Genomic DNA, 12,771 nt, shown 5'->3' with positions numbered 1-12,771 from the left:
GGGGCATGTGAAATGGCATGGCTGCTTTGGAAGACAGCTTAGCAGTTTCTTGTCAGAGAATTACTGTGTGTCACTTAGGTGTATACCGCAGATAACTGAAAACACGGTGCAAAAACTTGTACGCAAATGTTCACAGAAGCGTTTTTCATAAAAGTCAAAAAACAGGCACAATCCAAATGCTAACCAATAGATGTGTGAACAAACACGACGCGGTATATCCACTGTGGGATATCAGTCAGCCCAAGTTAACCTAGAAGAACCTTGAAAACATTACACTTCATGAAGGAATCCAGACGGCCTACTCCTGTGTGATTCCATTTGTGTGCAGTGTCCCTGAGAGGCAAGTCCACAGAGCTGGAGGTCGATTAGTGGTTTCCAGGGGGCTGTGGATGTTGGGTAAGATGGGGAGTGACGAATGGGTCTGGGATTTGTTTGGGGTGCTGGAAATATTCTGGGATTGGGTGGTTGCACAATTAACTGTGAAGGTACGGGGAGCCGCTGGGTTCTACACGTTAAGGGGTAAATATCCGTCATGTGAGTTGTATCTAAGTAAAGCTGGTACCTTAAAAAAAAAGTGGCGGGTCATTAAGAGGACTTGCTGGCAGTGAACCTCGCCGTCAGGCTGTTTTTGGGGAACCTACAGTTGCCATCTTGTTAGTTCTTTCCTCTTGGGCCAGAGCTGCCGACGTTTGGGGAACCTGATGGGGGGAGGATGGCTGGGTGGGGGAACAGACAGTCTCAGGCTTGAGCGCACGTACCTTTCCTCTGTCGGGGTTCCTGTCGCTGTTGCTAGTGGGGGTTGTGAGGGGGGGCACCTCCCCTGCAACGGCTGGGGGCCGGAGATCCCCGCCGAGAGCCCCTGTGCCACATGGCAGCCTCTCCCATGAGTGAGCAAACAGGAGGTCCCTAGAGGTGGTCTCAGCTCCGCCTCTGACCTCACTCTAGCGGGAGCAGTGTCGGGCCTGGGGGCTAATTTAGAGCGGCCACGGTCAGGTTTTGGCAGGGTAGCCCCACGCTCTGAGACTCTTGGTCAGGCCAGATCCCTTGGCCACTCTCTGCAGAGAGGAGCTCCTGGCCTAGGTGGGGGGTGGGGAAATGTAGTGGCTCCGTTTTGCGGGCCGGTGGAGAGGATCTTACTTTGCGGGATGTGTTCAAACATGTTCCTGAGCTTCAAGCATGGCATTGCCTGGGCCACCAGAGGCAGTGGGCCGGATGGATCGGATGTGGGGATGTGGGGATGTGGGGAAGAAGCGGCGGTTTTGTTCATTCTTGTCTCCCTCCCGATTCTGCTCCGTTAGAGCCCCTCCCTGTTCCTCCTCCTTACCTCCTACCACCCACCGTTTCCGGTGCCCCCTCCCAGCCTGGTGGGCCCAGCACCAGGCTCACAGGAGCACTGGTTGAGATGGGTTTGTCTCCCCTTGAGGGAGAGGAGGGATTGCTGGGAAGACCTCAGTCCTTCCGTCCAACACGCTTGCTGACGGACGGATGGTGGTCAGGGGCATTAGGGTTGGCTGGTGTCCGGAGACACGACTGCTTAGAGGTGCCATACACGTTGCGGCCTTCCTGGGCCTCCCTGGGGACATGGGGCCGTCTTGCACCTGCTTGCCCTCTGCGGGGCTGGGTTTTGGCACACTCTGGGTGGAGCGCGTCCAGCCCAGTGCGGGGGGGGAAACCCTGGGCACTGAGCCCCTCCCGGCAGACGTCACATCACTTGTGTTACTGCGGAATTCATCGCCTCCTGGGCAACTTTTCCCGAGAGATGTATGGAAGCTCCTGCCTGCCCTCCTCCAGAGTTCACCGCCCCCCCCCCCCCCCCCCCCCGTGCCTCTTCTCTCCTCCTGCTGTAAGAAGTCTTAGCTTTGCAGAAGCACAGATCCTGGGGACAGTCTTGGGGACTCTCCACCAAAGGGCTTTCCTTTCTCAGGAAAAGATCCTCCCTCAGGGCCTGCATGGACCCCTGAAGAGGAGGAATCAGAGCTGGTCAGCCTGGCCCCGGCTCTGCCCAGCACATGAACCTGTCCCTCACACGCTCTTCATGTATGGGAAACTGAGGCCAGGGAGGGCATGGAGGGGACTGCCCAAGGGCACCTGGAGAGTGAGCACCCAGGGTTCCTACAGACACCTGAACTCCCAGTGCCTCTCCATCCTGCCTGGAGGCTTCCTCCCAACTGGGGAAGGATGATGAGCCCTCTGCCCTCCCAACCCCCAAATCCTGCCAGCAGCCAGGTCCCCAAAACCCACAGACTGACATATCCCCCCTTCTCCTTTGTCTTTCCCTTCTCCTGCATCATCCCTCCTCCTCCTCCATCCCTCCTCCTGCATCATTCCTCCCCCTCCTGCATCATCTCTTCTCCATCATCCTTCATCATCCCTCTTCCCCCTCCATTATCCCTCCTCCTCCATCATCTCTTCTCCTCCTCCATCATCACTCCTCCATTTTTCCTTGTCCATTCCTCTACCTTGTCCACTTTGGGGGGATGGAGCTTAGTGGCCTGGGCAGATCAGCCTAGTAGGGCCTGGGAGCTCTGGGCTTGGCTGCCGTAAGCACGCGGTGGGAGATGGTGGAGGAGGGAGACAATTCCCCACGCCCCCGGGTCTTCTCTGAGATGGACCTCCAGTCCCTGAAAGCGATTGTCTTTAAAATATCTTTATTAACAGAAAGTCCTGGGTCTGGTGAGGCCAACAGATCAGGAGAGGACTGCCGTTGACTCTAATGTATGAGTCACAGTTTTCAGGGACAAGGCAGGGTCACACAGGGAAGCACTGGGTTGGTCAGGAGGCGGGGGTGGGGTCACTGTGGTACGGACCTCTGCTGTGGTTTCTGTGGAGAGCACCAGACAAGGGAGGGCAGGCGGGCTTAGGACTGGCTAGTGTGAATAATTAGCATGCTCTGCTGTGGAAGGGCTGCCCCTAGCTGCCCCTGGGAGGGGAGGAGGGCTGGGGATAGTGGCCTGGATGGTAAGACCCCAGAGAGAAGGGGGTTGGGGCATGGGCTCTGCATCCTTTGATTTGCATTTGAAAAGTGTTCCCCTTACCCCATGGGAGGAGAGGAGTCCTGGGGCAGTTGTGGGGGAGGTAGGGGTGGGCTGGGTAAGTTGACTCAAGCATGACATCAGTGCCCAGTATGCCTGCGGGGCAGATGTTAGGGCACCAGGCTTACAGAAGCTGGATGTAGGGCTAACGCAGGGATGGAGGGGATGGGCGTTCTCTGCAGGGGAGGAGTTCTCCAGCATGGGGGTGGTTCACTCTGAGCTTGAGGAAGGGTGAGCTGGGTGGTTCCAGCTGCCCAGACTGGGCTCAGGCCCCCCCCCCCCCCCACCCATCCCCTTCTGGAACCCTGAATGGAAGCTGCGGTCATCTGACGGCATCCTCGTGAAGACCGTTGGTGCGTATCTCTGGCACGGCCACCCCTTTGGGTTGCACGGGGACACACAGCCATGGTGGGTCCTAGGATGCCGGGTTTGATCCCTTGGTTCAATTAGGGGCCAGCTCTCTGTTGTGGGAGGAGCTCCCCCTTGTGAATAGCGGGGCTGCTTTGAGACTGTGATGTTTCTGCAGGGGTTTCTGGTCATCTGGGTCGTCTGGTGATGCTTGGCTGGAGGAACGATTACTTTGGAGTTGGGGATGGTGGGTTTCTAGTCCTTCTCTCCCCCCTGATGTGTTGACTAGCATTTTCCGCTAAGAAGAGCCTCCTCTCCTCTGCATGCTGGTGGCGCTGGGGGGGGGGGCAAGGTTGTCTGGGGGTGGCTGCAGGTTGGCTCCCACTTTCTGACACAGGGTGTCCCCCACGGCCTTGTTCTTTGTTCCCTCAACGGCGTCTCCCAAGGAATCCTGCTTCCTTTTGCTGGAGAATGGTCCAGGAACAAAATTCAGCCACTGGTGAAAGCCCTTTTTATTTGGGACGATCCGTCCTGTCTCCCTGGCTCCTGACATGTTGTCTGGCATGTGACAGGTGGCTTCAGTGTGTGCGACCTGGGGCCAGGCTGGGGGAAAGTGCTCCCCTGGGCTGGCTGTGCATGGGGGCATGGTGAGGAGCTCTGGTCTCTCTCTGTCCCCTTCCTGGAGCAGCGCTTCCACACCTTGTGGTTTCCTGGCTGATGCAAGTGTCGTGTGTTGTTTGCAAGGACTCCTTTCTCACGCCTGAGTTTAAGCAAATGCGGTGACTCTGGGGTAGGGGTTCCTCATGGCACAGGACGGGCTGGTGGCCTGGAGCCAACCGTGTGGTTATGTGGGGACTGAGCTGGTCAACAACGGCTTCATCAAAATGCCTACTAATGGAGCTTTGAGAAAACCTCAGGGAGCTTCCTGGTTGGTGACATGTGGATGTGCTGGGAGGTGGCACACCCCAGCCCAGTGAGGACAAAGGCTCCTGCATCTCCGCTCCCACCTTCCACGTGTGGCCTTTATTTGGCTTTGCTGGTCTGTGTCCTTTATCACAGGGTGTGATCTGAAGTGTTGTGCCTTCAGAGTCCTGTGGGTCATTATCACAACTTATGGGAGCTGTGGGGTTCGTGGGACCCCAAGACTGGTAGCTTGGGGTTCGTGGGACCCCCAGGACTGGTAGTTTGGGATTCGTGGGACACCCCCCCCGGGACTGGTAGCTTGGGGTTTGTGGGATCCCCGGATTGGTAGCTTGGGGTTCGTCGGACCCCAGGGCTGGTAGCTAAGTGAGTCAGGGTGTAGGGCAGGTGTCTACGGTGCTGGCAGCCTGGTGGGAACTTGGGGGTGCCTAGCATCAGAACTGCAGTGGTCTCTGGGGTGCCCCCTGGGTGTTGGGTGGGGTGCATGTGCTTCACTGCAGGTCCTAAACAGGGCTTCCTGGGAGCAGTGTCTGTGTGGAAACTCCCCATAAGCACGCCTGCCCTCTGCACACTGCCAAGTGGGTGGGGGCCACACACAAGCCGTGGAGAGAGGCCGTGGCAACCTCCAAGCCCCAGCCCTCCCTGCAGACTCCACTCTCTTCCTGTCCCCACGCCAGCAATGCCTCTCAAAGGGGCCAGACCCCAGAGGGCCAGAGCCCCGAGTGCCGGTGGACAGCCCGGAGCTCCCAGAGGCCTGTGTGCTTTGTCTGCCGCCCCCACCCAGAGGTGCCCGGTACATGTGACAGACAGACAACAGAGAGACATGAAGCTGAGTGGGTTTTTATTAGCAGTAGGTAGGAAACATCTTGGGCTTTCTGGATCCGAGAGAGAAGGCTTTTGCCAGGCAGGCTCAGGTGGGTCACTCTGGGCAGCCAGGGACTCCTGGGGAAGCCCGTCACTGAAGGGGGTCCTCTGCAGGGGACATGGAGGCTTCAGAGGTGCAGGGTGGGGGCAGGGGAGGGAGGGATGCTGTGTACAGGTGGGCCAGCGAGCTCTCCACACCCACCCCTCCCCGGCCCTCACCAGAGCCCACTGGCAGGAAGGTGGGGTCACAGGTAGCCAGGAAGCAATTTCCCAGCTCCCGAGCCAGGTCTCCTTGCAAGATTAAGTGGCCAAGGCACAGACCCCGCTCGGGTAGCCGGCCCAAGTCCCGCCAGCCAGGTCTCTGAGCCGCCTTTGTCTGCCCGGCAGCCCCAGGGGCCAGCGGCTGTGTCCTCGGGGCGGGTCTGGGGCGCTCACCTGTCGCAGGGTCCAGACACCGCATGGCGCACGTGCTGAAGCAACACTTCCTGCTCCCTGCACACTGGCTGTCCACAGAGCACTCGGTGCTCTCTGAGCAGGGCTCGGGGGCCAGCGGGACGGGTACCCGGGGGCAGCGGCCAGCCTTTTGCAAAGGTGCTGCGGAGACACGGGCCAGCCCTTCAGGTCCCAGTGGCCCACCCTGCTGCTGGGTCCCGGCGGGGGCCCCCACACCACTGTGCGGCACCCTGGACGGCAGCCGAGCCCTCAGGGAGGGGACCCTGAGCGGAGCCCCGTGGCTGGGCCAGCAGGTGGGTGGGGTCACTGCCTAGTGGAGTTTAGGGGGCTGTGGGGCAGGCCACTGAGAGGGGGTGTGGACGGTTCCTCCCTCCACCAGACAGGGTCTGGCGTGGGGCACAGGGGTGACTGTTACCCATGATGGGGAACACTCAGGAGTGGCTGCAGGGGCTCCTGGGGCAGCATCTGATGCCTTGGGGGCAGTCATCATCGGTGCTGCAGGAGACGATGCAGGAGTCCTCCTCCGAGGAGCTGAGCTCCGGGCACATGGCCTGCCCTGCGCACGGGACAGGCAGGTGGGTGGGCGCCGCTCCCAGGATGGGAACCTAGCACCCTGACACGCCGTTTCTTGTAAGGAAAAGAATCTGCCGGAGCGTGATATGCCTGCTCCAGGCCTGCGACAGCAGGTGGGGTTAAGACCCAGGGGGCCAAGGACAGGCCCCCCCATGCTCAGCTAGCTGTCTCACAGTGGCCTGGGCCCTGTTGCATGGGGGTCTCTGGGCAGAGCCCTGCCCTGCTCTTCTGCCTCCTCTGCTCTGCTCTGCTCCTCCGGTCCCGGTGCTGTCCTGGTGCGTGTCAGGGAAGCGCCTCGGAGACAGGGAGGTCGGAGGGCCCTCCTGGGTGCCTCCTGGGGCAGTAGCTGAGGCCTACCTGGCACAGTGAAGGCCGGGGCCGCGGCCAGGGCCACGGCAGCCTCCAGGGCGAGCAGGACCAGGGCCAGGCTAGCAAGACAGCGCATGGTGGCCAGTGGCAGGCCGTGGTGGATGGTGGCCAGTGGCCCCGGCCCTGCTTTAAAGGATGCAGTGGGAGGAGCCGTGGGGGAGGAGAGGCTGGTGCCTGCCCAGCCACTGTGGGGCTTCCGACTTGGAGGGGCGCCAGGCTGGACAGCCACTGCGTCAGGGTCACGTTTTAAAACATAGAAAAGTTCCTGATAAGGTGGGTGATTCCACTCCCTTATGAAAGCACTGCCAGTTCATAGCCAGGATCAAGCAAAGGACTGACCAAGGAGGGGGGCAGAAGGGCGTGATGGGTGGTCTTCGTGGTTCACAAAACCATGTTGCGTTTGGGGGGGTCACTTGGACAGTACATCTTGAACATTCTCATCACAAGAAAAGAGTGTTTGTCAGGAGGTGACAGAGGTAATGAGACATTGTGGGGATCACTTCCCAAGGTTTGCAAACATCAGTCACCCGAAACCAATATCCTCTTGTGGACGATGATACCAACTAAGAAGAAGGTAAAACAGAATAAAGAAGTGCAGGGCAGAGGACGGACGACACACATCTTCCCCATCCCGGATGGCCCTGCAGGGCCCCGGAAGACGTGCCTGTCCTGTACTCAGAGCGGGGGGGCCCAGCTGTGGCGGGGCAGCCTCTGGGGACATTCTGTCTCTCTTGTGGTGCCTTTCATCCCTTCTGGAACTTTCTAGGAGCAGCGTGCTGTTTCTGCGCAGGGCGGTCACCGGGAAGGGCTTTTCCCAGAAGGTGTCAGGGTGAGACTCCTCCTCCATTCTTCTTCCCTGAGGACCTGGGCAGGAAGGGGGCCCCAGGGTGGGTAGGGAGGGGGCCCCAAGGTGACTGTGGGCTAGGGCTGCCTGGTCTAGGCCGCACTCCTCGACCTGGCCGCCTGGCTGGGGGCCTCCACCTTGGACAGCACTCCCCTGGGGCCCTCAGCCTGTGCTGCGTGCATTTCCAGATGCTTCGGTCCAGAGACTTCCACTCGGGCCCCCAGCTGTGTCCACCTGGCCCCGGGAGCACCCTCTCGGCCGAGTCCTGGGGCCTCAGCCCAGGCCCGGCCCAGGTGGATCACCCCTGGGATCCTGGCCAGCGACAGTGAGTTGCAGCCTCTCTGCTTTTCCAGGCTGGCAGTTCACGGGATGTTTCTGCACCAGAGCCCAGGAAGGAGGCAGCAGACAGGCCTGAGTCAGAAGACCGAGCCCAGGAGGAGAGGGCGGGGAGGCCACTGTCACTCACTGGAGGGCCCTCTGCTGGCCCTTCTGCCTGTTCTCTGCGCCTCCCCTACACCGAGACTCAGGCTCTGTCTTGCCTGGACGCTGGGTCTGAGGCCAGGCTGAGTGCACCTGCCCCCCGCTCCCCAGGACATGGCCTGCTGCCTGTGGGACCTGTGGGCACAAGTCCCTTTCTCCAGGACCACTCACACCTTCTGAGCTGTGCTGTCCTGCATTGGACCTCTCCCTCCTTCTCCCCTCCCTTCCCCTTCCCTTCCTCCTCCCCTGCTTCCTCCCCTCCCCCCTCCCCACCCCTTCCCGCCCATTCCCCACCCCATCTGCCCTTCCCCACCCCTTTGCCTTCCCTCCCCATGCCCTCCCCCTCCTGTCCCTCCCTTCCCCATCCTCTCCCCCACTCTCCTCCTCTCTCCTCCCCCTTCCCTCCCTTCTCTCTCCTTTTCCCTCCCCTCTCCTTCCCTCCTCTAGTCCTCCCCTCACCCCCAGCTCCTCCCCTATTCCCCCTCCCTTTCCCTCCCCCCCTTCCTCTCCCTCCCAGCCCCACCCTCTTCTCTCCCCCTCCTCACTTCTCCCCCAGCCAGGCCCCCCCAACAACTGCTGCTTCCCCACTGGGGTCCTCTGCCCAGCCCTGCTGACTTGGCTTCACCCCTCCCAGCACAGGCAAAGGAGCCTCCCCTCTGGAAGCAGCTTAAAGGCTCTCAGGCATCTGGCACTTCCTTGACACACTGTGACTGGTCCTGGCTACTCCTTGGGTGTCTGTTCCTCCAGAATGAACCCCCTGTGTCAGGGCTCATGTCCATCCCCCTGATCAGTGTGTCCCCAGTCTGGGCTCCCATGGGGAGGGGACTACATCAGGCCTCCCTCCCAGACGGTTGCCCACGCAGTGGCCAGTGATCTCACACCTTAGGTGACCCTCTCCCCTGGGGGGTGGAGTCCAAGCAGGGGTGTGGCATGAGGGTCCCTCCAGAGAGGGACGTTTGAGCCCCTGTGCTCATGTGGGTCCCCAGCTCTGTCAGGTGCGGGCCTACAGCAGCTCATGCTTCCTCCCTGCAGTGGGTGGTGGCGCCTCCCGGCCCACCTGCTGCCCAGAGCACCCAGAGGGGGTACGCAGGGGGGTCGGGCTCTGCCCTCATCCCGGAGGACCTTTCCCTGCTCTCCTGGGCTCTCCTGGGTCCTCGGGACTGCATGAGGCCACTGGTACCAAAGGTGCCACCAAATCTGGAGAGTTTCTGTGATGCGATTCAGGTTGTGGAGGAGACAACCTCCAATATTTCCCATCAGATAAAAAACACATGCATTGCAGGAAGCTCGGACAATCCAGAAAAACACAGAGAAGGAAACAAAACTCACAAGATCCACATCCTGGAGGTCTCTCGTTACCAGTCTGGTTCCACGTCATCCAGGTGTTCCCTGTGCAGACATCTCTGTCGTCTATCATCCATCAATCATCTATCTATGTGTCTATCTATGTATCTATCTCCTGTCCCCCCCATATACATAGATACTCCCCCCCCCCCACCAATCTCGGTCACTATGGTCATGCCGCAGGTGCACGTACAGGCACATTATACCCGGAGCATTCCCTGTACCCTCAAGACTTCTGGAAAGCGGAAAGCACTGTGTGGCCAGTGGCTGTGGAGTGTGACACTTCACCTGCGGGCTGCCATCATTTAAACCATTTCCTTGCCTTGGAAGGGAGGCTTTTAAGCACTGTGGCTGGGCCACACTTCTGCCTGAGCTCGGGGTCTCCTGTGGGGGGCATGGAGGTCAGGAACTGTGGCCAGGAGGGGTGCACAGCCCAGAGGGATGGGGGGGCAGGGGCCAGAGGTGTTGGCAGGAGAAGCACGGGGGCAGGTTCACCTCTGAGGTCACAGCCCCGAGGGCAGGTGGAGAAGCCAGGGGTTCCAGGAAGGATGTCGCCTTGAGCTCTGCGGCCCCAGGACAGGGATGTGGGGTTCTTCTTGGCCTGGGGATGTTTGCTGGCCCCGCGGGCCGAGCCTCAGCCCGTCTTCTTCTGAGACAGGCATGACTTCCTGCTTCCCAGCAGCTCCTGAAAGCCAAGACAGGTGGGGAAACGGGCCCATCTGTGACCACCTGGGGCATCATGGACTTAGTGGGCAAAGCACAGAGGCCCCCACTGGTCCTATGGGGTTGGCGGGCTGGGGTTTCCTCCAGTTCTCCAGGTCGAGGTCGGGTCAGGGCGGCCACACCATTCTCTCCACTTGCCCCTCTCAGTGGGGACCATCCCGGCCCCTGAATGGGGGTCCTGTTCCCATCACTGGTGTCACAATCCCAGGGTCAGTGTCACATCCCTGTCACCAGGTGATATGACCCTGGGGTGAGGGTCCTGTCCTCAGCCCTCTGCATCGGGGCTCTCACGGCGCGAGGACCTTTCCACACCCGTCTCACTGAGCCTCGCCCTTGTGCACAGCGGCTGCACCTCCTGCCTGTTGCTCCTCTCTGGAAAGTTCTCTCCTACACAGAGTCTCTCAAGGCTGTGTCAGCACCTCTGGTGCTGGTGGGGACTGTGGGCCTATGGATCTGGGGGGCTTAAGGAGAAGTGGGGTGTCCGTGTGACATAAGTATGTGTGTATTTGTACTTGTGCATATGGATGTGTATCTGGCCACAGACACGTGCACACGTGTCCCTCTACATGTACGTGGACACGCACACTTACACATGCACTGCTCACACCTGTACGTGTGCACCTGCCGTTATTGTGGCCCCGTGTGACAAGGGTGTATGTGTGTATCCATACGTGTGCATATGGACGTGTATGTGGACATTGACATGTGCACACGCACGCTCACACCTGCACTGCTCACACCTGTACGTGTGCACCTGAGGATATGTGTGGCCCCTTTGCCTCGAGGCTTCCCATGTTCCGTGCACTTTCCAGAATGATCAGTGAGTTACTTCTGTCTGCAGTAGCCTCCAGGAAGGGTCTGGACGCTGCCTCTGGGCTCAGGACTGCCAGAGGACTGCAGTCTCTGGGGGTCCCTGGGGTACACAGCTGGCACCGGGCTCTCCTTCCTGCAGGAGGTGCTGAATGGGTTTGACACAGCATACAGGCAGGTCTGGGATCTACACCACAGTGCTCTGAGCTACGTGGCCCCACCCGGGGTTGAGGGACTACCACGGGAAAGTGACTTCGGGTGTGTCAGCTCAGGGCTGCCTTGGGGTCCCCTGACCCCCGTCCCCCACCCCCCCACCCCCACCTGCAGACCACTGCTGGGACAGCCGGGTTCGGGCATCCAGCGTTCACCTGCAACCCCAGGCCTGCAGGGTGTCTGAAAACGGAGACTTATTTTTTAAAAGTTTATTTATCCTCGAAAGAGAGAGAGTCGGGGGGAGAGAGAGAGAGACAGAGCATGAGCAGGGGAGGGGCAGAGAGGGAGACACAGAATCCGAAACAGGATCCAGGCTCTGAGCTGTCAACACAGAGCCTGACACTCTGGGGCTTGAACTCACGAACTGCGAGATCATGACCTGAGCTGAAGTTGGATGTTTATCCGACTGATATACACAGGATGTTTAGTGTTAAAAGTACGTGCTGGTCTCTGTATCAGCCATTTCCAAGTGCGGGACCACCCTTGGGAATTAACCACACAGGTCACGGCTGTTCCCTGTGACCCTCCTTGGGACATCTGGGTCAGGACTTCTATAATTCCAGAAGCTCTCACGCAAAGCCAGGTTTAGGGACCCCCTAGAATGAGGGAGTTGTAAACACAAATTCCCAGTGCGCTGTCTCTAGTGCCTACGAGAAGTGTGACCTAGGGGCATGCGGGAAGGGTGGACAGCTTCTCAGCAACACAAACGACTCCACGGTCATCTGAGCTCCACAGGCCTCAGGACCACGTGGTGAGCAGGTCGTGTCAGGGCAGTGCCTTTCCCTGTGTCCCTCTGAGGGGCAGGCAGAGAGCTGGAGTGGACAGGGGTTGGGCTGGGCCCTCTCTCTGTGCAGGTCTGGGCCCCGGAGAAGGGATGGCCGGGGCCCCTTCCTGATTGGAGTGAAGAGAAAAGCTGGCCTGCGAGGCGGGAGGCAGACGGTGGACGGTGGGCTTGGGGCACGGGGCCGCCTGGGGAGCCTGCCGCAGGGACCTGGCTACCTCCCCTGCAGCCCGCGTTAAAGAGGACAACATCAGTACGTCTCTCTCGACACATGACAGAATGGCTGCTCGGACAATCAGCAAGGACGTGGACAAATTCAGCACCAGCTGAGTCCAACAGGACCCCTTTGGCAGTGACAGAACTGTCCATCCGCCAACGGCAAAGCGCACCTGCTGTCCAAGTGCCCGCGGACAAAGGAGGGCCGTGTCGTGGCCGTGTCTTCTGGGAGCACAGGGGGTTTAAAGTGGGAATTAGTAGCAGGAAAGTTTTCAAGTCCTGGTAAGTAAGTAACACCTTCCAAATAGCCTGGGGCAGAAGGAAGGGCCACAGGAGGCAGAAGAACCACGGAGGATGTGGCATGTTGCAGCTTGGAGGTGCGGTGACGGCCATGAGAAGCAGGGTGGGTCCCAGGTCAGTGGTCTCGCCCCCCCTGCCCCCAGAGGGACTGGGGGCAGAGCAACGCTAGCCCAAGCCAGCCACAGGAAGGAAATGGAAAATACAGAAAAATATATGGAGCAAGCCCCCCACAAACTCTGGTTCTTGGAAAGATCAATCATATCGGCAAGCGTTGGCAAGAGGGACAGAGAAAAAGAAGGACAGGTGAGCACGTGTGTTCAGAAACCAGGGATGGGGTGCTGTAGGGGCGGTGAGGGAATCCTGCAGGTGGCTCTCCGTCGCTCATCGTGGACCACTGTGCGGACTGCGAGGCACCCGGAGGAGATAGTCCAGGGGTCCAGCTTGTAAACCGCGGCTCCCGCAAAAGCAGTTTCCAGCCCAGGGGGCTTTGCTCCAAACAT

The sequence above is a fragment of the Neofelis nebulosa genome, chromosome 4, assembly GCF_028018385.1.
Source record: "Neofelis nebulosa isolate mNeoNeb1 chromosome 4, mNeoNeb1.pri, whole genome shotgun sequence".
Lineage (NCBI taxonomy): Eukaryota > Metazoa > Chordata > Mammalia > Carnivora > Felidae > Neofelis > Neofelis nebulosa.
This window is presented reverse-complemented; position numbering follows the sequence as displayed.